Raw genomic sequence first — 27,213 nt, 5'->3', positions numbered from 1 at the left:
ATGAATGAAGCAACGATAAAGGTCAGTCTAAAGTCTTCCGTAGTGGAAATGAAAACACAAAACTTTCTCTCAGCTAAAGCCATGAATGCCACAACAAAGGGCAAAGCTGCTGAAGACACTCAAGTATACAAAATATAGTGGAGGAATAGTAGTAGGATCACAATTAGCCAAGAAAATCCTCTAACAGTGCATTTAAAGTTTTCACTAAAACGTCATCTTGAAATTATTGAAGTTGGTTTTAGGAGGCACAATATTGGTCGACCATCAGCAACTGTCCTGTAGCCTCTGCATCAAGATGGGTATGCAATAAAATTTGCAATGTCGAAAAATCTTTGGGAAATGGGGAACTACATCCCTCCAATTTAGTTTGAGTTCTGTAGCAATGTACCCGGTTCCCAGACAGCAGTGCCACGGATGTAAAAGCACGGAGTGGAGAAAGACGAGGACATGGTCAAAGAAGGAGTCAAGGAAGGTTGAAAGATGCACAACACAGTGATACAGCATCACGAGTTTTGCCCCAGAAAGGGCATTTTCCAAGTGATACCACAGAAGGAAATGTCTGGTTCTATGTTAAGACACTGGTCGTGAGAGGATTATAGAAGTTGACAGTGAATAATCTCTCTTAGTGCTGGAACCACACCAGTATATTTTCGTTTTGGTGTTTTTACTTTATTTATTAACTTAACTTTTGTTTTTCAGCTTTATGAATTAATTTTTCATTTATTATGTACATATTCTTGTTTTATAATGAGCGCATGTTGTACTACGATTATCATGTGTGTCATATCAAAAAAAATCTTCGGAATAAAGCACAGCAAAGGAAATGTTTTAGCACTTGTACCTGTTTTGCTCCAAAAATGCAAGGAGTATAAGTATTTTTAATATATTATAAAAAAAGTAACGCAGAAGCACTACAATCTCGAACCATACCTACAGCTATAGTCTACACACACAGACTGACCATTAGAAAACAGTTTCTGATGTTTCGATATTAACTCACATAATCAATAAATAGCCACTTAACTTCGGGACTCATTTACTCAGTTCACTTTAGCAAGCAATTGCACCACTTGTACTCTCAGCCCCTCGATTACTGCATGTGTTTGCTATTTACGCTGTACCATGACTCGCCTGTGACATCATTAACTTATGAATGGTGATTCTTCAATTTCTCCAGGCGTATTTCATGACCAAATAGATCTCGGGTGAACAGCCTGGTGTGAGTGTGCAAAGGACACAATATTTCGGCAACCGATCTTGTTGCCATCATCAGGTGTGCTGATGTACACCCGAGATTTATTTCGTCAACTTCTGAATTCTTTCAATACTTTACCACCACTTTTAATGTCGACCAAGTTACTTTCGCTACACAAGCTCAAAGTGAATATGACTTTCTTAAAAGAAAATCCAAAATCCTTCACCGAATTTTGTAAATTGGGATGTATCCCAGTGAAGCTGGATTTGTTACAGGAAATGTAAGATTCTGGAGTCACTGACGGTTTAAATGAAACCCACGATTTTTTATGGTTCGGGCGGTTTTGCTTGATAGATATTAATTTATTTATGCCTTATGCAACGAACACATGTAAGTGAACACCTGGCACATAGAATGAAATAGCGCCGAGCATTCATTACAACTCTTTGATGTCACCCTAAGAAATTCATTTGTTTTTGACAATTCGATCACTTCTTTGCTGTCGCAAAAAAGTTTAATAGCATGTTCTTCAGAAATTGGCGATACTTATTGTGTCGATATTTGCAGCTATGATGCTTCTTTTACTGTCGAAGAATATGAGTCTGAGCCAGGTAACTCTTAATACAATGAGAAACACACTTATCCATCTTCTGTGTTGCTTTCATTCGTAATTGTGTATGTAAATTACTGTGTACTGGTTGGTTGGTTGGTTGGTTTGGGGAAGGAGACCAGACAGCGTGGTCATCGGTCTCATCGTATTAGGGAAGGATGGGGAAGGAAGTCGGCCGTGCCCTTTCAGAGGAACCATCCCGGCATTTGCCTAGAGTGATTTAGGGAAATCACGGAAAACCTAAATCAGGATGGCCGGACGCGGGATTGAACCGTCGTCCTCCCGAATGTGAGTCCAGTGTCTAACCACTGTGTACTGGTATTTGTTCCAGTAGTAAGGGGACAAGGTTCTGATTCCACTTCTTCCTTACCTTTTCCTGTTGCTTAGTCCTCCTTTTTATTTGGGTTTGGAAAGAATAGTTAATTCTGTTTTTATAAATAATTAGACGTGATTGATTTTCTCTATCTTTGCCAACCATTTCTTCACTGTAAATGTCATCCCTTTGTTTTATAAATTTCTGACTAGTTTTTGGTGTCTTTTTCGCCTGATGTCATTTGGAATGTGGCGCTTTATTGCCACATATACTTCGATGGCCTAAATTCTGACCACGCTTTTTTCGACCGTTGTTTTGTGTTGCGACTGCGTAGCCTGCTAATGGACAATTCCCCCAGAACTCAGCAAATGAGTTAGCCTCAATAATTGTGCCATATCAAGAATTGTCTTATTTTATTATGCAGAGCGAAGCACAGTCGTCTAATGTCTGATTTCTTCTTTTTTCAGAAAATTCATTAATTTTCATTTAAAACTCCTTTCCGTTGTTGATGCGTAAGATATGAATCTTTTCTTGTGTTCGATTTACGACAGATTCCTTGAAAGCTCGATTTATGTTTGGTACCTGATGCGTGTTTTTAAGTGTGTAAACTAAAACCTTCCTCAAATAGGCTTATTCATCGATTAGAGAGTCCGCCCCGATAGCTGAGTGGTCAGCGTGACGGATTGCCGTCCTACGGGGTTCGATTCCCGGCTGGGTCGGGGATTTTCTCCGCTCAGAGACTGGGTGTTGTGTTCGTCTTCATCATCATCTCATCTCCATCCAGCGCGCAGGTCGCCCAATGTGGCGTCGAATGTAATAAGACCTGCACCAAGGCTTCCGGACCTGCCTCGTAAGGGGCCTCCCGGCCAATGACGCCGAACGTTCATTTCCATTTCCGTCTATTAGAGTTAGTAAGTGTTTTGGTTTTCCAACTGACATCTTATGCATTAGCCCTCACGGATCTCCATGAATTAATTCGAGATTCCTCTTAACTGTAGAAGCAGAACGCTGGAAAAGTGTGGTCTGCTTACCTACCAAACACATTACAGGGGTTGTTGATAGCCCCTTTATCTGTCATTCTTTTGACCAAACTCTTACACAGCGTTTCCATTATATCAGAATGTGATCATCCCAGCTTCTTGTGCCATAGATTAGCATAATGTGATGAAGATGCCATCTTTGCTTCAGCTGTACATTCCACTGATAAGAGACGCGGTGCCAAGACGAATCTTCACTATTTCACAAATACGACAGCCTCTTTTGTCACAGGTCTTTTTCTATTATTTTCCTTTCTGAAAAGAAAGTTCTTGGTTAATTTTGAAATATAAAATACATCCTACTTTTAATTCTTCCCTTAGTACCGCCCGCAAGGCCATGTGTGTGCAGCCGATTTCTTGTGAAGGTACATTTTCGTTGTTGGCTACAATAACTTGGTAACTGATTATTGTCTTGGGCGAATTTAATTCCCATATACGTGTAGATGCTCCTGAGTCTCTGTACTAGTCTGTTTTAATAGCTTACTTGGTGCTGGTGCCATGAAGAACGTCTCATCTACTGTTGCTTTTGCAGATGCCTCAAGTATTGGTTTTGCTCCAACAGTTTTTTGCCAAAGTGCCATACTTATCACGTTTGTAACGTCTTGATATTTCGGAAATGTGGCGTACATTATTCCGGTAGTCTTTGCTTTTAGTCTTAGCAGTTACCGGTATGCCACCAAACGATTATTTTCAGCAAACCTTGTCGTTTACCTCTTGCAGTAACTTTGTCTTAAACGAATCTTCTTTGACTGGAATATTTGAATTTTTCAAACCCCTGATTATCGACTTGTACAGGATTAGCCCAGTGAGCTGAATGTAAGCGAACCATCACATCTTACTTGGAAAGACGATTCAGCTTGCTAGAACTATGAATAATCTTCCACAGAATAGAAATTTTCTATTCGTATCGTAAGAAGTGTTCTCAACAAGTCTATCCTTCTTGAAAGTTCAGAATTTTCATAGACTTCTGTCAATTTATCACATATTTCCTTTGCTTTTACAGTGTTCTGGACACGCTCTTAAAAATCGACAGATGAACGGATAAAATTATATTTACTTCTGCGGTACATACAGGGGTTGGAGAAGAGTTTGGAAACCTCGCGAGAAATGCATGCTTGAACATATATGAGGATGCATGCCAAGGTTGCAGGTTGCGCTGTTATACACTACTGGCCATTAAAATTGCTGCACCAAGAAGAAATGCAGATGATAAACGGGTATTCATTTGACAAATATATTATACTAGAACTGACGTGATTACATTTTAACGCAATTTGGGTGCATAGATCCTGAGAAATCAGTACCCAGAACAACCACCTCTGGCCGTAATAACGGCCTTGATACGCCTGGCCATTCAGTCAAACAGAGCTTGTATAGCGTGTACATGTACAGCTGCCCATGCAGCTTCAACACGATACCACAGTTCATCAAGAGTAGTGGCTGGCGTATTGTGACGAGCCAGTTGCGCGGCCACCATTGAGCAGACGTTTTCAATTGGTGAGAGATCTGGAGAATGTGCTAGCCAGGGCAGCAGTCTGTTCATTTTCTGTATCCAGAAAGGCCCGTACAGTACCTGCAACATGCGGTCGTGCATTATCCTGCTGAAATGTAGGGTTTCGCAGGGATCGAATGAAGGGTAGAGCCACGGGTCGTAACACATCTGAAATGTAACGTCCACTGTTCAAAGTGCCGTCAATGCGAACAAGAGGTGACGGAGACGTGTAACCAATGGCACCGCATACCATCACGCCGGGTGATATGCCAGTATGGTGATGACGAATACATGCTTCCTATGTGGGTTCACCACGATGTCGGCAAACACGGATGCAACCATCATGATGCTGTAAACAGAAGCTGGATTCATCTGAAAAAATGATGTTTTGCCATTCGTGCACCCCAGGTTCGTCGTTGAGTACACCATCGCAGGGGCTCCTGTCTGTGATGCAGCGTCAAGGGTAACCACAGCCATTGTCTCCGAGCTGATAGTCCATGCTGCTGCAAACGTCGTCGAACTGTTCGTGCAGATTGTTGTTGTCTTGCAAACGTCCCCATCTGTTGACTCAGGGATCTAGACGTGGCTGCACGATCCGTTACAGCCATGCGGATAAGATGCCTGTCATCTCGACTGCTAGTGATACGAGGCCGTTGGGATCCAGCACGGCGTTCCGTATTACCCTCCTGAACCTACCGATTCCATATTCTGCTAACAGTCATTGGATCTCGACCAACGCGAGCAGCAATGTCGCGATACGATAAACCGCAATCGTGATAGGCTACAATCCGACCTTTATCAAAGTCGGAAACGTGATGGTACGCATTTCACCTCCTTACACGAGGCATCACAACAACGTTTCACCAGGCAACGCCGATCAACTGCTGTTTGTGTAAGAGAAATAGGTTGGAAACTTTCCTCACGTCAGCACGTTGTAGGCGTTGCCACCGGCGCCAACCTTGTGTGAATGCTCTGAAAAGCTAATCATTTGCATACACAGCATCTTCTTCCTGTCGGTTAAATTTCGCGTCTGTAGCACGTCATCTTCGCGGTGTAGCAATTTTAATGGCCAGTAGTGTATTTGGCCGCGAACAGCACCCTGTGCCCTGTCCTCAACACTTTGCAAGTGTCAGTCGTGGTTAGAACAGCGTTCTGTGCAGTTGTGAGTTCATTACGTCGAAGCTAACTGAATTCGAACGCAAGCAAATTGCTGGTGCTCGTATGGTGCGTGCTTGTCCATAACCAAGGTGCCCGAACTTTCAGTGTTTCAAGAGGCACCTTATCAAAGATTTACGTCGCATACTGAGGAAAGACTCATCCGCTAAACCACTCATTAGCGACGTAAATGCCCTTAGCAGGAAAACGTAGTGCTCAGGCCATAAAACCTGTGCTATGGAGCAAAGGAAGAAACTCATTTGATCGTGCCTATTTTGCTCCACACCGTTAACAACTTCTGTTTACGGTCCATCAGAGAAGCATGTTGGGAGTTCGGTAATAATCTGGGCAGCCATGTCATGGTATTCCATTGACCCCATGGTAGCTCTGCAAGGTTGCATTACTGCCGAGTATTATATGACCATTTTGACTGACCGTCCCATGGTACAATATTTGCTCCCCGATTGTGATCCAGGACGACAACTCCCATCATCTAGGACTGGTTTTCTGAGCACAAGACAAGAGAGAGCTGTCGCATCTCCTCCTGATCACTACAGTCACCAGATCTCAGTATTATTTAGTCTTTGTGGTCTACTTTGGCGAGAAGTGTACGTGATCACTACAAACATTCATGATCTTTACCTGCACTTGCCATTATTTTGCTGAAAGAATGGCACAAGGTTCCCTTGAAAAACATACAGGACCAGTATTTATCCGTTCCAAGCTGTTTTTGAACGCCAACGGTTTTCCTACACCGCGTTAGGCATTGTGATTTATTGTGTTCTGGTGTTTTTTATATTTTTGTCACCCGTTGTAGGTATATTTATGTTACCCATAATGTCTGCACTGGCGCACTGAGCACTGTGCGACTTAACATCTGAGGTCATCAGTTCCCTAGAAATGAGAACTACTTAAACCTAACTAACCTAAGGACATCACACATCCATGCCCAAGGCAGGATTAGAACATGCGACCGTAGCAGTCGCGTGGTTCCGGATTGAAGCGCCTAGAACCGCACGGTCACCACTGCCGGCAGACCCATACTACAGGCTACGTCTTCATTGTGGACTGCCACGTCTTATAGTTCTCTCTTCCATAAGTTTCTCCATCCGTGGCAACGAGTTGACACTGAAATAAGATGTTACGTCGCGTTTGCATTCGAATCGTTAAATTTTAACAATATGAGCAGTAATTTTGTTGTAGTGAAATACGCTTTGTAGACATAATTGATGTTTTCCTTCAATAATGAAAAGGAAAAGCAATATAAATGCACTCTTCAATTATAACTTTAAGTTTAATGCAAATTGGAACGACGAACTATGTCTACGGGTTTGAGCAACAGGGCCTACAAAGATCCTAAAATTACTTCTCCACAGATAAAATCGTAGAAATTCTCGCTCTTCCTAATCAAGATTATCTGTCGTAGTCTTTAAAGAAAAATTTTACTAACATTCATTACACAGTTCTTACCACAAAATACCCAGTATTATTTCTTACTGAGATAACCATAACTTTAATTCTAGCCAGTCTCAGAACAATACGTGAATAAAGAGTTTCGTTCCGTTGGACACTGTCTAGAGCAATACTCATACAAACAATCTTCTTTATAGTTGGAATATACCGGTGTGATTTTCATCCACTATCAAATATTTTACAGTTTTCTTTCAGTTTTTTAACAAGAAAACAATTTTTAAATCGGGGAAACACAGGAACATTATTTATGCAGTCGTTCTCATTTGAATGAAAGCGGTTTCGTTAAATACTAGAGTACAACATGCCAACCGTCTGTTTTAAGAGGGTTTATCTCTTCCTTGTATGACCCATTCACATAAAATAAACAAAAACAAGAATTCAACGTGACGTTTTCTTACGTACACTCCACTCTTTACGCCTACTCAATGAAACAGGAAGCAAAGGTATTGAAAACGTTTATGTCACAGCCCTATAGACGTATGACCCAAGTCACATAAAAGAAACAAAAACAAGAATTCAACGTGATGTTTTCTTACGTACACTCCACTCTTTACGACTACTCAATGAAACAATAAGCAAAGGTATTGAAAATTTTTTTAATGTCACTGCTCAATAGACGTATGTTGATTTCGTCTGCAGTCGTATGCGCTTCGCTGTTGAAATCTGGCAACAGTTCTAGCTGTCAGGGATCTCCCTCGGCCGTCTCGACTATAGGATTATAATTTACCATATAATTTATCTGTCCATGTTAGCGTGGAGAGTTGTAGCAATACAGACTTCCGACTGAAAACTACGACAAGAACAACACTTTCGTCAATAACATATTCTCGAACTGAAGAAAAGCACTTGTTTGAAGCGCCAGTCTTATTAATGAAGCACCGTGGTCAGAGGCAGATAAAGTATTTTTTTCTTGGAGTGGGCGGGGGTGGGGGGCACAAGGGTTAGAAGCGTGAACGTGTCCTTCTAGGCTCTGTGAGTCTAATTTTAAGACACACACACACACACACACACACATATATATATATATATATATATATATATATATATATATATATATATATATATATATATACTTATCGCGAATGGACCCAGAAGGATCACGCAAAGCTTTCTGACGTCGTTTCTTCCATACTTCTTTCATTCGTTCTCCATGTTTTCTTTTTCTTTCTTCTGTCCATTTTGTTCCTGGTCTCTTTAGTGCTTCCTTCTCCGACAATACATTCCACTTTTCCACCTTATTTCTAAAAGTTTTTCTATCTTTGACATCTTTAAGTTCAATATTTGCTTTTTGTAAATCTAATTTTACTTGGCTAATCCAAGGTGTTGTTGATTTGACTTTTTCTATGTAAGTGAGAATTCTGTTGGTGAGTCGTGTGGGGGGAAGTCTAGTGACATGTCCATAAAATTTTAATCTTCGCCTTCTTATGTCTGCTGCCAGGTTTGATATAGTTTCTGTGGTTCTTCTTGATTGTATCCGGTATCCTTCTTCTGTTAATTTTGGACCTAAAATCTTTCTCATAATTTTGCGTTCTTCTTTTAGTATTTTTTCTAAATCACATTTTGTGTGGAGTGTGAGCGTTTCACTAGCATATAGTGCTGCTGGCTTAATTACTGCGCAGTAGTGTCTGATTTTTGTGTTCGAGGAGATGCATTTTTTATTGTATATTTCATGTGTCATACCATATGCTCTCTTCATTTTCTGTTGTCTGATCTTCTGTGCAACTTTCTCTCCTCCGGTTGGCTCCAAAATTTCACCTAGGTATTTAAAATGTTTTACTCTATTTATTTTTCCATATTTTGTGTTCAAACTGTGTATATGGAATTTCGTACAGAAAAATTCTGTCTTTTGAAACGAAATTTGTAAGCCTACTTTATCCGCGCATTCCTTAAGGATCTCTATTTGTTTAGTGGCGATTTCTTCATCATCTGCAAGTATGGCCAAGTCGTCCGCGAATGCTAAACAAGATATCTCCACGTTGTCTTTGGTTCTACCAAGATGGATTGGTTTCCAGTAGGATTGATTTTTAAATTCTTTTTCCCATTCCTTAATGACTTTATCCAGGACTATATTAAACAAAAGTGGAGATAGCCCGTCACCTTGACGTACTCCAGTTTTTATGAGAAAAGGTTCAGAGATTTCTCCCCTGAATTTAACTTTAGATACAGTGTCTGTCAGTGATTCTTTGATAAGCCTTAGTGTTTTGGAGTCAAGTCCAAGTTCCTCTAAAATGTTAAACAAAGATTGCCGGTCAATTGAGTCATAGGCTTTCTTAAAATCTACAAATGTACAAATTATGGGGGCATTTCTAATTGCTTTGTGTTTTAATATTGTCTTTAAATTAAATATTTGTTCTATGCATGAGCGACCGGGGCGGAAGCCTGCTTGATAGTCACCAATTTGGCATTCCAGCTGCTCTTGTGTTCTTTTCAGCAGGCATGTTGAGAGAATTTTGTAGGTGACTTGTAAAAGTGAGATTCCCCTGTAGTTATTGACATTTGTTCTGTCTCCTTTTTTATGTAATGGGTGAATAAGGGCACATTTCCACTCCTCTGGTAATTTTTCTGTTTCCCATATTTTTGTTATTATTTTTGTGAGCTCTTGCAACGTCTTTGGTCCTAGGTTCTTTAATAGCTCTGCAACAATGCCATCTTCGCCAGATGTTCTATTATTTTTTAAGTTTTTAATGTGACATTTGATTTCTTCCTGTGTTGGTGGTAATGAATCCGGTTGAGCGTTGGCACAGATTTCTTTGGGAAACCTTAAACTAGGTTCTGGGCAATTTAGTAGGTTAGAAAAATATTGAGCCAATACTTGACAGTTTTCCTGGTTTGTTAGGGCTAATTTACCATCCGGTTTTCTGAAACATAAATTTTGAGGGATATATCCTCGTATTTTATCTGCGAAAGTTCTGTAGAAGTCTCTTGTATTATAGTTTTGGAAATTTTCTTCTATGGCATCCAGTTGTGCCTTTGTGTACTTCCTTTTTGCTTGCCTAATAGATTTTGAAACCTGTTTTCTAACCTCGTTAAATAAATGTAGACTTTCTTGTGATTTTTTACTGTTATATTCTTGAAATGCCTTTTTTCTCCTTTCCAATGCATTTTCACAGTCTGAATCCCACCAAGGGTGTTTGAATATCTTTTTCAAGGGAATAGTTTCCTTAGCTATTCGCGTGATTTTAGAATGAAATTCTTCCCATGTGTTTGCCTTTTCCTTCTCCCATTCTTCTTTTACTTTAGATTCTTTAATCTTGTTGGTGTCATATTTCTGTATTTCTGTTTTCTTCTGATGACTTCTTCGTGCTGTAAACTTGATTTTAATTCTAGTTAGGTAATGGTCTGAATCAATGTTTGCTCCTCTGCGTACTTGGACGTCGTAAATTTCTTTTTGTACTGGGTATGAAATCGCCACATGATCTATTTGAAACTCGCCAATTTCTTGTATAGGAGATCTCCACGTCTTTTGTTTTCTTGGACATTTTCTTAGAGATGTTGACATTATCTTCAGGTTATTCTGCTTACATAGTTCGACGAGCCTTGTACCATTTTTATTGGTAAATTTATGTGCAGGATATTTGCCTACGGTTTTTTGGTGGATTTTCTCTCTACCAATTTGGGCATTAAAATCGCCGAGTAGAACTTTTGTATCATCTTTTGGAATCTTGGCCATTATATTCTCCAAATTTTCCCAGAACTTATATATATATATAAGTCATTATCCCTTATGATACACATATTAGAACTATAATTTTATTACAGTCATAATTTTATCATAGCCATTATTACATATGATTCAGTGAAAGTTTCATATTGTGTTTCCCACACAAGGGGATATGCATCAGTGCAGGTCCATTTAAACGATCTTCTGCCATCCTGCTGAGAAGACACGTCTTCAGGACGGCGTATGATTGAGAAAGATCTCTTCGTAGTGTTGGTTGCTACAGGAAATGTGTACAACTGACACAAGACTGTAAAATTTGGCAATGCCGTTGCTCTTTGATAGACCGCTACTGGAGAATTTTCCATATTCTTGTCAGGTCTGTAGCTCTCCCTTCAAACTTACAAAACAAGGGAGATATGCAAAACATGCTCTATACCTTTATCATTAAAGTTATGCGTCAGCTATTTTTGTAGATTTCCGATCCTTTGTAGCTGAGTTGCAGGGAGTCTTAATGACATTTCATTTAATAAATGATCGAGAAAAAGTAATAACAACTTTTCTACAGCCTGTGTCCGCCCGCAGTAGCTGAGTGGTGCCGGCATGGTAGCTCAGCGTGTTCGGTCACATGGTTTAGCTACCCTCTGTAATAAAAAACTGAGTGGACAGATAAACGAACGGTCTGAACGGGTGTCATTGGACGAGCGCCATGAACAAATACAACGAACAATATAGAACAAAATGAGAAAAAAAGGGCATTGCTCACGATGCAGGCGGCCTGAGATAAATCCCAGATTCAGCGTGTTCGGTCAGAGGGTTAGCTGCCCTCTGTAATAAAGAAACTGAGTTAATGGATCAACGACGAACTGAAACGGGTGTCTTGCGACGTCCGAACCGAGCAGATGAAACGAACGAAAACGAACCAAATGAGATTAAAAAAAAAAAAAAAAAAAGTGGCCAGCACGACGGACTGTCAATCATAAGGGCCCGGGTTCGATTCCCGGCTGGGTCGGAGATTTTCTCCGCTCAGGGACTGCGTGTTGTGTTGTCCTAATCATCGTCATTTCATCCCCATAGACGCGCAAGTCGCCGAAGTGGCGTCAAATCGAAAGACCTGCACCAGGCGGCCTATCTACCCGACGGGAGGCACTCGTCACACGCCATTGTTATTATTACAGGCTGTGTCCGAAAATTGGGTCTGTTGGTTTGTTCGAAGCACAGCTGTACCCTGCTACATGAAGAGAGTGGAACCTGTAAGCATTTCCTATTTATTTATATATTCAATTAGCTTTTACCCGCGGCTTCGTTCTAGTGTCAGTCATGCCGCAATATAGGTCTCAAATATGTCCACAAGAAATTTCGCCGGAACATATGTTAAATTTTATGGTTCACCCACAATCACCATTTTTGTGATTCAATTCAGTGGTTCTGCCATGAAAAGGTGACAGAACAGGGAGATAAGAGTTATTTTCGTTTATGATATTGTTACGTTATGGATTACTCACTGTTCCTTTCAACAAGAAGTGAAGTGCTGTATCATGACAGAAACATGCTGGTTCCTCATAAAAACGCCAAACAGGACACGAGATACTATTTGCCAACAAGACGACCTTTGCGAAATGTCAAGTCGCATAGGACAACAAACGTACCGACGGTAAGAACTCTGACGATAATGAAAAATCGAAACATGGCTGTACTATTTCTTACTAACTAGGAAAAGAATTCAGAAAGATAAACGTTTACCGAAAATATCTGAATGTGTGAGCTTGAGCGCAGCCCTAGTAATTTATAAGTTTTTCACAAAGTAGAAGATTTAACTTTATTAGTGTAGCGAAAAACACCTACACAACAGCTACGCAATCACGAAACGATATACCACGTCATATTTTACTGTACTTTTATCGTAAATTCTGAAATTCTGGCAAAAAAAGAAGAAGAAGGCATAACACAATAAGTCACACTTGTGTTCCGTTAATTCCGGGTTTCCTGCATTTTTAAAAATTGTGATTATGCCGAGATTCCCTTGCTCTCTTGGAATATCTGCCTCCCGCCCCCCTCCCCTGATGGGTTTCTACTGCTGTTCGTCATGCATGCCTGAAGACCAGATTGACACTATGGAAACGACTGCCTACTGCCTGGACCGACACACTTCTCCCAGTTCCCCATAAAAAAAAGAAACGCGCTGTTTTGTTGTATTCTTCTTGGTTACATGCGAGCCATAATTTGCAGGTAGCGATCATCCGCTTGTATTGTTAATTATTGATGACGAGCACCCACTCCGACGCAGATCTTGAAGGTTTCGTTTCACGATACCAGTTGAATGTTCGATTGACGTCGCTGTGGTCTACGCCTACCCAAATTTGGCGGGCACCGTTTGTTGGCCACACTTCTTGCTGTAAAGCGTTAATGTTCGCACGGTCATCTTGAAACATCCTTCGAAGCTTGTTGACCTCTGCTTAAGCGCACTGAGAAAGCAAGTACTGTACACACGCTCGGCGCGGTAGTTCGAAGGACAGATTCAGAAAATATCTCACGTATAGGCGAGTCCATGACACTCTCGACGGATTTCACAAGAGAATTTAATAAATCCGCCCTACTAAACCTAACAGTTTTACGACTGAAGAGAAAGTGGTTTGGGACCGGTTTCATCAAAGAAAGTGCACAGCCAGCGTGATAACCGTGAAAAGGAGCGTGTGTCACGGCCGCTGCATCACTTGTTAGCTCAATAGCACAGCACACAACTGCGTGTATATATGAATTACATGTGTGGTAACCACGCTACTTCAAAGAGTGGAGACATTTTTTTTTGCTTTTGCTCACTTAAAACCGAGTTTGCAAATGAACTGGGTCGTAATACGTGTAATACCTAGAAACAAACGTAACTTGAGAGCACTTACTTGTCCCAGGCACAGAAAGAAAATTTCTTAAATGTTCAACGGTGAAAAATTCGAATAGGAAAACATGGACACTGATGACTGGCGAATATTTATGCTAACTTGATCCATGCCTACTAATTGCATGCTTGAGAGGAATTTAATAAATCAACATTCAGTCACAGCGTTGCATGAATTTATTATTAAAACGGGATTCTAGGTCATTTCATACGTCTTTAAGTGCATAATTTGTTTCCCTAATACATCTAGGTGACTTCATACGGTCGAAAAGGACCTATAAAGTGAAATGCAACCAAGTATTTTTTTTTTTCCGTCATACTGCAAATAGGAACACGTTTCACCACAGGTGTTTCACTTTACTGGCCAGTGCCCAAGCGCTCTCAGTTGTGAATAAGGTTTACTTCTCCTTCTCACACGACAATCAGCTTTTTCAGTTATTAATTTACGCTACACCATGAAGATGACGTGATACAGACGCGAAATTTAACCGACAGGAAGAAGATGCTGTGATATGCAAATGATCAGCTTTTCAGAGCATTCACACAAGGTTGGCGTCGGTGGCGACACCTACAACGTGCTGACATCAGGAAAGTTTCCTACCGATTTCTCATGCACACACAGCAGTTGACCGGCGTTGCCAGTGAAACGTTGTTGTGATGCCTCGTGTAAGGAGAAGAAATGCGTACCATCACGTTTCCGACTTTGATAAAGGTCGGATTGTAGCCTATCACGATTGCGGTTTATCGTATTGCGACATTGTTGCTCGCGTTGGTCTAGATCCAGTGACTGTTAGCAGAATATGGAATCGGTGGGTTCAGGAGAGTAATAGGGAGCGCCGCGCTGGATCCCAACGGCCTCGTATCACTAGCAGTCGAGATGACAGGCATCTTATCCGCATGGCTGTAACGAATCGTGCAGCCACGTCTCGATCACTGAGTCAACAGATGGGGATGTTTGCAAGACAACAACAATCTGCACGAACAGTTCGATGACGTTTGCAACAGCATGGACTAGCAGCTTGGAGACCATGGCTGTGGTTACCCTTGACGCTGCATCACAGACAGGAGCGCCTGTGATGGTGTACTCAACGACGAACCTGGGTGCACGAATGGCAAAACGAAATTTTTTCGGAAGAATCCGCATTCTGTTTACAGCATCATGATGGTCGCATCCGTGTTTGGCGACATCGCGGTGAGCGCACATTGGAAGCGTGTATCGTCATCGCCATAATGGCGTATCACCCGGCGTGATGGTATGGGGTGCCATTGGTTACATGTCTCGGTTACCTCTTGTTCACATTGACGGCACTTTGCACAGTGGATGTTACATTTCAGATGTGTTATGACCTGTGGCTCTACCCTTCATTCGATCCCTGTGAAACCCCACATTTCAGCAGGATAATGAATGACCGCATGTTGCAGGTCCTGTACGAGTCTTTCTGGATACAGAAAATGTTTAACTGCTGCCCTGGCCAGCTCATTCTCCAGATCTCTCACCAACTGAAAATGTCTGGTCAATGGTGGCCGTCCAACTGGCTCCTCACAAATCGCCAGTCATTACTCTTGATGAACTGTGGTATCGTGTTGAAGCTGCATTGGTAGCTGTACCTGAACATGCCATACAAGCTCTGTTTGACTCAATGATCAGGCATATCACGACCCTTTATTATGGCCAGAGGTGGTTGTTCCGGGTACTGATTTCTCAGGATCTATGCACCCAAATTGCGTGAAAATGTAATCACATGTCAGTTCTAGTATAATATATTTGTTCAATGAATACCCGTTTATCATCTGCATTTCCTCTTGGTGTAGCAATTTTAATGGCCAGTAGTGTATTCATCCATTCATCCAAAAAAATCTTTCCAAATTGTGGGTAGCAGTACAAATATTGTGTACGAATGTGTGAAAAAAACACACACACACACACACACACACACACACGCTTACTCTTATTTTATTTATTTATCCATACAAAAGTTTTGGACATGTCAGATACATTACAGAAACAATATATACATATGTAGAACATTAGCAAAGTAGGATAGGAATAGGTGAGGATAGGGCATAAAGTTGGCCATGGCTTAATCCAAGGATTGTTCCCAGTGTTCACTTTAGTATCCCAGTACTCCCGAATGCAAATCATTTATATTGAGACTTCTGTAGCCACCTCACTGAGTACTTGATTCGAAGGGGAATCACAAATACATAGTCTACAATGTGAATGCAACATGCACAAGAATTAATGCTAAATCAATGAACAAGAAATATTGAAAGGAAAAAAGTGTACTACTGAAAAAGTGTTACAGCTGTTATGTGTGGTGGGGTCAGGTGCGAGTTCAGTTTGTGAAGAGCATTGTTTTTGAAGTTGTGCATGTTTGCCCATTGCTGCTGTATACATCCATTTTGTGAGCTCAGGCTCAAAAGAACAAGGTTAGGGAAGGAAATAGACTGTATTGTTCCACCCTGAAATTCATCTTAAACAAATTTTAGAAACCGTAGAAAACCTAGTTCTGAATGGCCAGATGAGGATTTTAACTGTCATCCTACCAAAAGTGAGTTGAGTACCATAACTACTGCACCAACTGACTTTGTAGGGGTCTACAAGAAATTTGAATCTATTCACAATCAGTTTCAAGTAGTCATAACATATTTTCAAAATTTTGAGCAACCAATTTCAATGTACTTTTGTATTCTTAGGAGAACATGTTGCATTTTTTGCCTTAATTCTTAGTACATTCCTTTATGAGGGCAGCAGTCCATGATACAGCCTGACAGCACATCCATCTTTCTTCTGTTTTCATTCAGTCCAGTAAACAAAAATCTAATTTTATTACACCTGGAGACCTTTGAAACAGGTACTACCACAAGCAGTCCACTGATCAGGGACATTTAGTTGAGATGTGACACCACACACATGGTAAAATGTGCAGGATCTCTTTCAAGCTGGAGATACAGGGCATTCCAAGTGGTTAGAGGAACATCCTCTCAAGTAACCTATTCTTGAAAAGCTGGACGTGATTGTATTTTGCCAGTAACAATGCCTATGAATGTATCACCAGTCATGCTGTTCCACATGCACAAACATGCTGCTCCACACATAATTAAGATAGAAATTAGTTTCTTGCATTCCATGTTTGTTGTGCTATGACTTTGGATTGTTAATATGTGTGTTACCGATTCTGTCCCCTCTAAATGTAACTATGTCAGCAAACATTGGGTTAAACATCTTCATGGAACATAAAGATGCACATGAAGTCATCACAGGCCATTTGTAGGTCTATGCTGAGTTATGACAGAAATATATTGCTGTTTTACAGATTTTGTTGGGCTGCTTATTCAGATGGTAAATGTATACTGTGCAGCTTTCTGATTTCATGCGATATGTAAGACCATTCGCAAAAATGTGATGGTGTGGGACTCAACATGCCTGAACAGTATTCTTCAGCAGCAACAGGAGCACTTTCATCACAGATGCTGTAAAGGAACACCATATCTGCATATTCTTCATTAATGAAAATGACTGGAATTTTTAGTGGTCAGTTGAACAGTGACATAGCTACTCTGATGCACTCAAATAAATCACATTCATATAAAGTAGTGAATAGTCAACTATGGACTCAATGCTGTGGTTTCATAGTGGCAAAGATATGTGAGCTTCGTTTGAAGATAAGCAATAGAGAAGAAAAACACAAAACAAGCCTTACTAGTGAAGTAACAACTCACAACCCCCCCCCCCCCCCTCTCTCTCTCTTTCACACACACACACACACACACGCAAACACACACACACACACACACACACACACACACACACACACACACACACACACACAAGTGACAGTGTCCTGGTACTGCCCCTGGGTTGTTGACCACTCAATGCCTTAACTGTACAGCAAATAGTTACCTCTATGCCTTTCATAGTTTTGTGTTCTACCTAGGACTTCCCAGTACTACATAAATATATACATTCTACATGTGTGGTGGGGCCAGGTGTGTGTTCTGTTCGTGAAGAGCACTGTTTTTTAAGGTGTGCATGTTCCCCCAGTGCTGCTGTGTACACCCATTTTGTGAGCTCAAGGTCAAAAGAACAAGGTTAGGGAAGGAAATAGACTGTATCTTTTTTTTCAAATGGTGCACCCTGATGTTCATCTTAAACAAATTTGGGAAACTGTTTTTTAAGGTGTGCATGTTCCCCCATTGCTGCTGTGTACATCCATTTTGTGAGCTCAAGCTCAAAAGAACAAGGTCAGGGAAGGAAATAGACTGTATCTTTTTTTCAAAGGATCCATCCTGACATTTATCTTAAATAAATTTGAGTAACTGTGGAAAACCTACTTCTGAATGGCCAGGTGAGGATTTTGACTGTCTTCCTACTGAATGTGAGTTGAGTATTATAACTACTGCACCAACTAACTTGGCAGGGGTCTACAAGAAATTTGTATCTATTCACAATTAGTTTCAAGTAGTCATGACATATTCTCAAAATTTCAAGCAACCAATTTCAATGTAATTTTGTATTCTTAGAAGAACATGTTGCATTTTTTGCCTTAGTTCTTAGTAGATTCCTTTATGGGGGCAGCAGTCCACGATGCTGCCTGACAGCACATCCATCTTTCTTCTGTTTTCATTCAGTGAAATCTTTGATATAGCACACAGGTCGTTTTGTGTATGTTAATACACAATCTATATCTAAAAACAAAGATGATGTGACTTACCAAACGAAAGCACTGGCAGGTCGATAGACACACAAACAAACACAAACATACACACAAAATTCAAGCTTTCGCAACAAACTGTTGCCTCATCAGGAAAGAGGGAAGGAGAGGGAAAGACGAAAGGATGTGGGTTTTAAGGGAGAAGGTAAGGAGTCATTCCAATCCCGGGAGCGGAAAGACTTACCTTAGGGGGAAAAAAGGACGGGTATACACTCGCACACACACACACACATATCCATCCACACATATACAGACACAAGCAGACATATTTCTTGTGTCTGTATATGTGTGAATGGATATGTGTGTGTGTGTGTGCGAGTGTATACCCGTCCTTTTTTCCCCCTAAGGTAAGTCTTTCCGCTCCCGGGATTGGAATGACTCCTTATCCTCTCCCTTAAAACCCACATCCTTTCGTCTTTCCCTCTCCTTCCCTCTTTCCTGATGAGGCAACAGTTTGTTGTGAAAGCTTGAATTTTGTGTGTATGTTTGTGTGTCTATCGACCTGCCAGTGCTTTCGTTTGGTAAGTCACATCATCTTTGTTTTTAGATATATTTTTCCCATGTGGAATGTTTCCCTCTATTATATTAATACACAATCTTAAATACCTGATGCATTACAGTAAACTGGTTCAGTACCATAAATAATTTTAAGCATGTAATACAATATTTTTTTCTTTTTTTTTTGCACTTTAAGGAATAAAGTTACCAAAAATCTTTATAAAGGACAAATGTTTTTTCTGTTTTTCCACATAGGCAAAAAAATATAATTTTCTTATTGTAACAGTTTTTATTTCGTTCATATAATGAAACTTGTTCACAAAAATCTTGCTGGTAAAAGAATAACATACTTCAGACATGCATATTTTTCTCATTTATAACACAACAATAATTCAACTCAGTTATTTTCTATAAAAATCCACAAAAATTCCATCATGGAGATGAATAAATGGGAAACAAGAAGTTATGGAAGATACAGGCATTAACCAAATAGTTTAATAATGAAATTAAAAAAATCTCTGGCAGTGTAATCACACTTTATAATAACAGAATGGTGCTCTCACTTGGAAACTGCATTTGCTGCTGTGTGCTAAAAATGATACTATTCCTCTGATCTGAATTGCTGGTGCAGCCATTTTCTCTACAGTTTGGTCTTTTCCACGCAACATTTATCTTCCTTTGAAATGTCTTTCTGTTTGCATAATTATTTCTAACAAATTAAATTTTATTGTTTTATATATTTATAATTATATAATATTATTTATATTTTTTATATTTTATATTTTTTATTTATAATTATATATTTATAATTTCAACATAAATCACCACAAAAATCTTGATATTTTTTTACAGCATAGGCAACCAGAGCATAATCCCCTTGAAGAAAGACAGCTGGATTATCAGATCATGTGAATTTGATTTGGATGAAGCTTGCTTTTTGAAATTGTGTTTAATTCCCTAATGAGTAATATTGGTATTCAACCATAAAAGGAGAAATACCGTAGGTGTAACAACATGGATGATTTTGTTCTGCTCTACTAGAACTATTCCCATCCTCAGTTGACAATATTCCTTCTTATTCTCTGCATTTTGCATGGCAGAGAGATTAAAAAACTGTGTATGGTGCAACATCTTTCACTTGCAATTTTTCAGTGTCAGATAGTGTGTTTTTCCCAGCTTTGCAGATATTCCATTATCAACACTTTACCGTTTCACTAATCCTGTCAACGACACCTTGACCAAGTGATGTGACAGCCATAACTGTTTATTCCACAATATTCCCCGAAAAATACCAAGAAGGCAAAGAGGAAATGCTGTTTAAATTGCCTGGCTGCACCATCACTATATTTGACTTCTAACAACGCAATAGATAAAAATGTCTTTACCATTAAGGGCTAATTCATGGTGACCTTCAAAGCTAGCCAACATTCTGTTATAGTAACAAGGAAGTTAGTAAATTTTTAAGGCTATATTGAGTTTGTTTATAATTTGTATGTGCAGTGATTCACTAGATTATGGAAGAAGAAAGACTATTCTTCAAAATAACTAATCACATTCTACATTTAGTATGCATCCATTTACTCATTTCATTGTAACTGTTTTCTAAAGAGGATAATTAGCTCACTTTTCAGCAGTTACTCTTCAGACAGACTGCATATATGTGTTTTTTCTCCCTGAAAATTATGTCCTTGGTTTACAGCACTTCCCTCCTATTCTTACACATTCCTTCCTTTTCACTAACAGCATACCCAAAATACAACTGCCTGAAAGTGCAGTATAGCCAACATATAACATTCTGTATTTGATGTGCAACATCTGAAGAGTCAAGAAATGTCAGTCATTCCATTGTAAAATAAATGTCATTCCATTATAAAATTAATATAATGACATTACTACATTTATATCATACCTTTACTGCATGTATTTCATTCTGTTACCATTATAAAATATAGTTAAAATGAGTACTCCTTTTTCCTGCCATGACGCTTCTAGTTGTCTCACAAATCCATATTTGCATTCCTGTTTTCAACCTTCCATGAAATTGCATTGATACTCAATAACAACTTTTAGGCTTTTTCAGTAATGGAATGATAGGAGACAGCAACAAAAAATGAATCAGCCTGGAGACTGTACTAATTAATTAAGTTTAATAATATTGCAATGGACTGGCTTAGGATATTTGTATAGTCTTTCAGAGATTTTGTTAATTTTTGCATTTACAAAGCTTTGTTGCATTGCTTTAAGAAATTAGACTTCAACAGTAACTAGAAGCTGAAATTTTAGATAAGTTATAATGATATTTGTTCAGTTCCAGCAGTTTTTACCATAAGAAAGAAGCTTCAAATAAAAAAAAAAAAAATAATGATGTTTCAGCTAATAGAACTGGTAGTCAGATTTATAATAATAAGTTTTTTTTTTTAAATTTTTATTATTTATGTTCATGTTCTCATGGAACAGCCCTAAAGCAAACCATTGCAATAATACCTTAAAATAATAATACAATCCAATACGGAATTGTCAGAGAATGTCTGAAATGCTTGTAGGGATGTTGCAGGGCAGCTTATACTGAGACATAAATGTTTTAAAAAAATTCAATATGCTGCATCATTTCTGAGTTATTTAGCACTGAAATCAGCCAATTGGGGCATTGTGTGGTCACATTCAAGCAGCCTGCGAGGGGCGGTGTTGCCCAACGAGTGCTTTTTTTGATTAACTGAAACTTGAATTTGCATGCTCGATGACCTGATTGGCTAACTTCAATGCTAAATAACTCTGAAATGGTGCAACATATCAGACTTTTTTCTTAACATTTATGTCTAAGTACAACCTGCCCTGCAACATCCCTACAAGCGTTTCAGACATTATCTGACCACACTGTATATAGTACAATAGATAACAAAAGCAATTTTACGTACATAACACAAAGAAGGAAATAATTTAAATTTATGCCAACAAATATTCATTTAAGAGTGTAATAGCACCTATCTTACAGATGTGTTTTTAGAGTCACTCTGAAATTTGTATTTTTTTTATTATCTTGATGTGGTGTGGAACTTAGCTGTTAAGTGGTCCATTTCGTCTGAGAGCTGTGTTTGCTTACTGACTGTGAACGTCCAATTTTTGCCAGGTGTCTTGTGTGTGGATTGTTTGATTTGTACATACTAAGTTGTTTTTAGCCTCTGAAATTTTCTGTACATAAGTGAATAACTCAAGAAAGCACAGGCATGCCACTGATAGTATCAGGAGTGCTTCAAAAAGGGGATTCCAAGAGTTTTTGGGTGCAGTAATTTCAATTGCCTTTATGATCCTATTTTGTTCCATGGAGCAGCTTTTGCTTATCGCTGAGTCCCCACCCCAAAAACATAAAATTATCCCATATCACAGCAGTGACTGCGGCAAAACATACATTTTTAAATGTTTCTTTTGTTGTACACTTACCAATTATTTTTATGCCATAGCATTTGTGCTTAGCTTTTCCCTGAAGTAATAGATGTGTGTGTCCCACTTCATGTTTTCCAGAATCCACATTTCTAGAAATTTTGTTCAGTTCACGATTGCTTATTATTCGTGCAATAGATTTAAATAGGGGTTAAGAACTAAGAATTTAGAATTTTATTCATCACAGATCGTTTTACAATGACATTGGGTTCGTCATAAAGGATGTACTAGTGCATACAGAATAATATAATAAACAAGTCTCAGTACATTACAGAATACATTTCAAGCATGGTAGTGTACCAAATCACATCAGGATAGATCCTAAAAGTTCATGCAATAAGCTATACTATAATATAATATAATGTAATATAGTATTGTATTGTTTCTTGTATACACTATGTAATTACACATGATAAACCACAGCAAACAATAATATGTTTAACTACAGACAGCTTTTAAATGCTAATATATTCCTCAGGCATCTCAAAGAATTCTTTAATGTTAATAGATGTTTGTCCTGTGTGGTATGAAGGTATATTTTAATGGCATGAAGATGCATTGTAACAGTTCTCTCTGTTTCAACAACAGTATTGCTACTGGTGAACCATTCTGCAATGTGCAACTTCACTCAGGCTTGTACACAATCTTTTATCATGACTCGTCTACAAAAGGGGTTCGGTTGTGCACAATTGCATTCGTGCCCTATATTGAGTAAATAGCCAGCCTAAGTACAGCAATGAATGAATTCAACTATTTGTCTAAATCACAATCATTCACAAATGATTTACACCGACAACAGTTTAGAATGAAAACCTTTTTATTTTACTAAATCACATCCACAAAACAAACTGATGGCCATGTGATACTATGTCGGCGGCTCTTAGCCGCACCGACCTTACCGCACCAACGGACCACGATCAAAAGACCTCGACCTTTGTCCCCTATCCTCTGTCCTGTGTCTGGTCACGTGACACTACATTAGTCAGATATATTATTTCTAAACATGGCCATCACCGTCAGGTGGCTTGTGGAGTATGGACGTAGATGTAGATGTAGATCATGCATTTACAATGTTACAATATTAAAATATGCAAAACTAAATACCTTATATTATTTTGTAGACAATCATCAGATTATTTACATATTTAAGGGCACTCCACTATTTGGCAGTTTCACTCCTCTTCTTTTGTTTAATCACTTCTTTGCCTGAAAGGTGTGGCATACGAAATACTCAGTTTGCTCTACATTGATCGAAAACTGAACAGTACCTTCACAATAAAAGACAATAACTTATTATGCAGAGGTTCTCAAATATCCTTACAACTTAATTTTTATATAAAACATGTTCTTTAATTTCCAAAATATTATCCCTTCTACTATGCTTTAAATTTGAGTTTTTATCTATTTTGAAGATCTCTTATGTTTATGGAGTACTCCTATTTCAGTGATCAGATACCCGGCAAATCCAATGATTAGCAAGACAAGCACACCTTACATTATTAACATATGTACCAAGTTATTCACTGAGACATAGACAATTATGTAAGTAAGTAATTCAATGTGAAACTGTTATATGATGCCTCCTCTCTGTATCAAGAAGGTGACTCCATAAATATATTGACTTGTACTTGCTACACCCCCACTATTCTTCCACAGTAAACATTACCACATCCAGCAAATTAGTTATACTATTACAGTATCCCTTGTAACCTCACAAATGTGTGAGACGTAGTTTTGTATTTCATATTGTAGTTCAGCAGCAGTGTTGCCTTTCATCAACACATTTGTGTCACACACAAATTTTATTTATTTTTGGGTGTTGCTGGATGACTCAAGGTGATTGATTAACATCAGTAACAACACTGGGCCCAAACCAGAACCTTGGGGCACACTGTACATGATTTCTTTTCCTTTTGATTGATAGGTGTAGATATTTTCTTCCTGATGTGTTACTTTAACCATCTTCTCTCTGCTTTACAGGTACAATGTCACCCATTCAAGTGCCAACCACCTAGTTCCTACATATTCCAATTGCTCAAGCAGTAAGTTGTGGTTGATCACATCAAAGGCTTTTTTGAGGTCCATAAATATTGCTAATACATATTCTCTGGTCTGTTACAATTAAGCGTCCATTAAAAAAATAAAAAGTGACAATTTCTGTTGACTTCTATTTTCTAAATCCATATTGGGTACTTAATACAAAATTATTTTTGTATGTGAATGAAATGAGTCTTTTGCAAATCACCTTTTTCCAATACTAAAAAAAAAAAAAAAAAATACAGCAGAGTTACTGTTCTGTAGTTCTTTTCATTTGTCTTGTCTCCCTTCTTGAACAGGGGCCTTACCTTTGCCATTTTTAGTTTTTCCTTCACCATTTTTAATTTTTCTGAAAAAAAAACTACCACTACACAATTAGGAGTTGAAAAGATGTGTTCAGAGCTTAGTCAGTACATTTTCAATATATAATGAGGAACATTGTCTACGTCAGAAGAAAATTTTGATTTTAATTCCTTTATAATATCCAGTATTTGCTATTAATCAATATTGTGTTTTTGTTTAAATAGATATTTTGCTTATCTTTGTTTCCAAAAGCTGTTTGTTAATGTTTTTATATCAGATTATTTACTATTTCTGTGAAATACAGGCTGAACTTTAATGAAACCTACAGATTCTTGACTGAAAATGGAGGAAAAAAGATCCCATGAACATATGTTCTGAAATGCATGGCAACCATGGTAGATGGTGCTGATGAATGACAGTTCCTCTTGCCATGTGCCATGTGATCCTCATGTTTTGCAGGCTGTGTAATTGATGCAGCATACTGTAAGCATCAGAATGGTCTGGTATTCATGTCAGGACAAGCCAAGATTGGTTTGTGTATGGCCAAGCAGATGGAAATGTTTGAGAGGCAGCACAGCTATACTGAAACAAGTACCCTCACAGACCAGCCTGATCACACAACATTTCAAGCTCATTTTGGGCATTTGTGTGATTATGGGTCGTTTCAGACAGACACACATGCAGAAGGTGGGGAACTACGCATACACCAGATTTGGAAGACTGGGTTCTACACGATATTGAGATGAACCTTAGTACAAGCTGCAAATCTGCTTGGTCATACACAAACACCATCTTAGCTTGTTCCTGATATGAATACCAGATCATTCTGCCACTCACAGTATGCTACATCAATCACACAGCCTGCAACACACAAGGAACACACTGCATGTGGTCCGAGGAACTGTCATTCATCACCACCATCTACCATAGCAACGATGCATTTCTACACATATGTTCATAGGACCTTTCTTCCTCCATTTTCAGTCAGAAATCTGTCCCTACAGTTTGTTGGCTTTATTACTGTTCACCCTGTATACATTAAATACGTCAGGTACTCTGTTTAGGTCAGTAATTTTGTATCATTTCAAGTAGGTTAATGGGACAAGGTTTTTTTGTTTTGTTTTTTTGCCAGTTTTTCTCATGACAATGACCCACATTACTTTCATTTTATTTGTGACCTTTCCCAAGTACTTGTACGAGGTGCATTCAAGTTATAAGGCCTCCGATTTTTTTCTAATTAACTACTCACCCAAAATCGATGAAACTGGCGTTACTTCTCGACGTAATCGCCCTGCAGACGTACACATTTTTCACAACGCTGACGCCATGATTCCATGGCAGCGGGGAAGGCTTCTTTATGAGTCTGTTTTGACCACTGGAAAATCGCTGAGGCAATAGCAGCACGGCTGGTGAATGTGCGGCCACGGAGAGTGTCTTTCATTGTTGGAAAAAGCCAAAAGTCACTAGGAGCCAGGTTAGGTGAGTAGGGAGCATGAGGAATCACTTCAAAGTTGTTATCATGAAGAAACTGTTGCGTAACGTTAGCTGGATGTGCGGGTGCGTTGTCTTGGTGAAATAGCACATGCGCAGCCCTTCCCGGACTTTTTTGTTGCAGTGCTGGAAGGAATTTGTTCTTCAAAACATTTTTGTAGGATGCACCTGTTACCGTAGTGCCCTTTGGAATGCAATGGGTAAGGATTACGCCCTAACTGTCCCAGAACATGGACACCATCATTTTTTCAGCACTGGCGGTTACCCGAAATTTTTTTGGTGGCGGTGAATCTGTGTGCTTCCATTGAGCCGACTGGCGCTTTGTTTCTGGATTGAAAAATGGCATCCACATCTCATCCATTGTCACAACCGACGAAAAGAAAGTCCCATTCATGCTGTTGTTGCGCGTCAACATTGCTTGGCAACATGCCACACGGGCAGCCATGTGGTCGTCCGTCAGCATTCGTGGCACCCACCTGGATGACACTTTTCGCATTTTCAGGTCGTCATGCAGGATTGTGTGCACAGAACCCACAGAAATGCCAACTCTGGAAGCGACCTGTTCAACAGTCATTTGGCAATCCCCCAAAACAATTCTCTCCACTTTCTCGATCATGTCGTCAGATCGGCTTGTGCGAGCCCGAGGTTGTTTCGGTTTGTTGTCACACGATGTTCTGCCTTCATTAAACTGTCGCACCCACGAACGCACTTTCGACACATCCATAACTCCATCACCTCATGTCTCCTCCAACTGTCGATGAATTTCAATTGGTTTCACACCACGCAAATTCAGAAAACGAATGATTGCATGCTGTTCAAGTAAGGAAAACGTCGCCATTTTAAGTATTTAAAACAGTTCTCATTCTCGCTGCTGGCGGTAAAATTCCATCTGCCATACGGTGCTG

General features: G+C 39.3%; 1 long non-coding RNA gene across 1 annotated transcript in view; it reads left to right on the top strand.

The window, feature by feature from the left end:
• The window catches only part of LOC126260021 (uncharacterized), a 31,461-nt gene extending 6,875 nt beyond the window's left edge, over positions 1 to 24,586 (top strand). Inside the window, exons 2-3 of the long non-coding RNA XR_007546593.1 lie at positions 19,892 to 20,039; positions 24,458 to 24,586. This is a non-coding gene — a long non-coding RNA (uncharacterized LOC126260021). The remainder of the gene's footprint in view (positions 1 to 19,891; positions 20,040 to 24,457) is intronic.
• Positions 24,587 to 27,213: the final 2,627 nt, after the last annotated feature.

This window comes from Schistocerca nitens, chromosome 5, assembly GCF_023898315.1.
Source record: "Schistocerca nitens isolate TAMUIC-IGC-003100 chromosome 5, iqSchNite1.1, whole genome shotgun sequence".
Taxonomy (NCBI): domain Eukaryota; kingdom Metazoa; phylum Arthropoda; class Insecta; order Orthoptera; family Acrididae; genus Schistocerca; species Schistocerca nitens.
Note: the sequence above shows the minus strand (reverse complement) of the source record. Positions and strands in the feature narration are given on the sequence as shown.